The sequence below is a fragment of the Pongo abelii genome, chromosome X (genome assembly GCF_028885655.2).
Source record: "Pongo abelii isolate AG06213 chromosome X, NHGRI_mPonAbe1-v2.0_pri, whole genome shotgun sequence".
In the NCBI taxonomy this organism is placed as follows: domain Eukaryota; kingdom Metazoa; phylum Chordata; class Mammalia; order Primates; family Hominidae; genus Pongo; species Pongo abelii.
Window position 1 is genome coordinate 109,121,866 of NC_072008.2, and position 2,803 is coordinate 109,124,668.

Sequence of the window (2,803 nt, forward strand, 5' to 3'; positions counted from 1 at the left end):
TGGTAATGAAGTACATGTCCTTTTCCCTTTGAGTGCATTCTTTGTTCTCTTCTTCTCAAAGTTGCAGATATCCACTAAGTTTGAAAATCTTTCATCTCCTGAAGTTAAGTTGTTCAATGTTGTTTCCAAATTTGGAAGACCATGCGTAACACTAATGTGATGAGGAGCAGAAGACAGAAGATTAGCTGCAACATGAAACAGTAATAGGGAATCATGTCTGACCAACCAACCATTGTGATGGATTAGGTTTTTCCACTCAAAGAAGGCCCTCTCTTCACTCTGCCAAGAGCAGGGGTTTCATCAATTGTAAGCGTTCTAAGAGGAGGCTTCCCACAGTCGCAAATTCTCCTTGTTGTCGTCTCCTCTTTCACTCAAAGTTCACAGTGATGGTTGATTTGAGCCTAAACTTGAAAGGGAGTCAGAACAGAGAAGCTCATTGTCTGTTGACCTGGCAACGGAGTGACTTCATTATTACCCACATCTCATGTTCTCTTTAAAATCTGCATTATTACCCTAGCATTTGGAACGGCTTTTTAGACTCTTGGCTTCCAGTTCAGCCTTGGGTGGAGGGGCTACTGCTAGTTTTCCTAGGATCCTTACTCACTGGCTGATTTATTTGGTATTTCCTATTTCATACTGAAAAATTGCTTGTGATTAGTTTTTGCCAGCACAACAGGAAAGAAGACAAATGCTGCAGCATTCATCAAAAGTTCTAACCACTGCTTTGCTGCATGAAATGATCACCCAGGCTTTGCCATGACCATGAATCATTACACTTGTTTTGGGCAGATTATGCTGGACATGGGGTTCCTCTTCCCTTACAGCCCTCAAGAACAGACCTCATTCAAGGGCCCTCCTTTCATCCTCCTCCCCCACTCACTCCTGTGTAGCTGCAGTGATTTCTCAGAAGCCCCTTTCGTGGCCCTCAATAGAGACAGCTTTTCTCAGTTTGCCAGGGGCTACATTAATTTTTTTTTTTTTTTTTGAGACGGAGTCTCGCTCCGTTGCCCAGGCTGGAATGCAGTGGCATGATCTCGGCTCACTGCAACCTCCACCACCTGGGTTCAAGTGATTCTCCTGCCTCAGCCTCCTGAGTAGCTGGGATCACAGGCGTGCGCCACCACACCCAGCTAATTTTTGTATTTTTAGTAGAGACGGGGTTTCACCATGTTGGCCAGGCTTTTCTCAAACTCTTGACCTCAGGTTATCTATCTGCCTCGGCCTCTCAAAGTGCTGGGATTACAGGCGTGAGCCACCGGGCCGGCCCATTAATTCTTTTAAAAGAAACTACTCTGTGAACCACGTCATTCTACAACTAAATACCTCCTTGTCTATCACTGCTGGATCTGAAGAGAACCTGTGAGTTCCAGCTCCTGCCCAGACACAGCCCTCTGCCGAAGGAGGATCTGACTACCTTTCTGCTCCCTTGAACGAATCCAATGGACTCAGAAAGTTGGTCAGCAGGAGCCATCCAGTTCTCTGGGAATGCAAGGATCATACAGCCATTGTCTCACAAAGGGGTCTGGAGTCTCAATGGGCCTGAGAAGACACAGGCGGATCAGTACATCTGAAGGGGAAAAAAAGAGAATCACTTTTTTTTTTTTTGAGACGGAGTCTCGCCCTGTCGCCCAGGCTAGAGTGCAGTGACGTGATCTCGGCTCACTGCAAGCTCCGCCTCCTGGGTTTACGCCATTCTCCTGCCTCAGCCTCCCGAGTAGCGGGGGCTACAGGCGCCCGCCTCTGTGCCCGGCTAATTTTTTGTATTTTTAGTAGAGATGGGGTTTCACCATGTTAGCCAGGATGGTCTGGACCTCCTGACCTTGTGATCCACCCGCCTCGGCCTCCCAAAGTGCTGGGATTACAGGCGTTAGCCACCGCTCCTGGCCAAGAATCACACTTTTTGAGGATGAACCTGCTGAGAGTCAGGAGTCTGCTTTAGCTTTTCCTGGCTAGTAGTGGAGGAGGCAGGAAAGGATGAACTACAAATGTGAATACATTTGAGGGGGCAGCATGATCTAAAGGGCATGTGGAGAGAAGAAAAAAAACACTCCCACGTTTCTAATTGCACCGTGAGTCAGTGCCATTTCTATGCGGTGGAATGAGTGCCCTGCTGGGGCCGGGGGAATGGTAGAAAGTTTTTCCCCCATCTCCATCTAACTGAGTCATGGACCCCATGAGTAGAGATTGGGGTAAGGGAATGAAGTCACCACTCACCCCATTTCTTCCTGTTTCCTGGGTTTTCCTATCCCCTTATCTTGCCCTCCTGTTTGCCTGAGAGAACTGTGTTTCCTTTGCACTTCTGAGGGGCCTGATGAAAGCCTCATACTATGTCTGCTGGACAGAACACTGGAGCAAGAGAGACAGGATGTCTCTCTTTATCCTAGTGTCAGACCCAAACCAGTAACTTGGGATGTTCCTGTTTCAGGGATAAGTCACTTCCCTTACTAGCCTCCCTGGGAGCCAGGAAGGCTGCTGGCTGAACACCCACCATTGCCTAGAACAGCCCCCACAGCAAAGAGCTCTCCAGCCCAAAATGTCAATAGTGCTGAGGTTGAGAAAATCTGCTCTAGAACAAGGCAAATGTTCTATGGGTACACACCTACCTGCAAAAGGTCATGATAGAAATCAACTTTGGGCTCTGACCACCCTGGATTAGAATAACCATGCTGCCTCTTACTGGGTCTGTGTCCTCGTAAAATATATTTAACCTCCATGAGCCTTAGGAGAGCCTGCCTCTGGGGAGGAATGAGGAATGGGAGCAGGGAATACTGATACCTAACCTACAGAGCAGTTGTAAGAACTT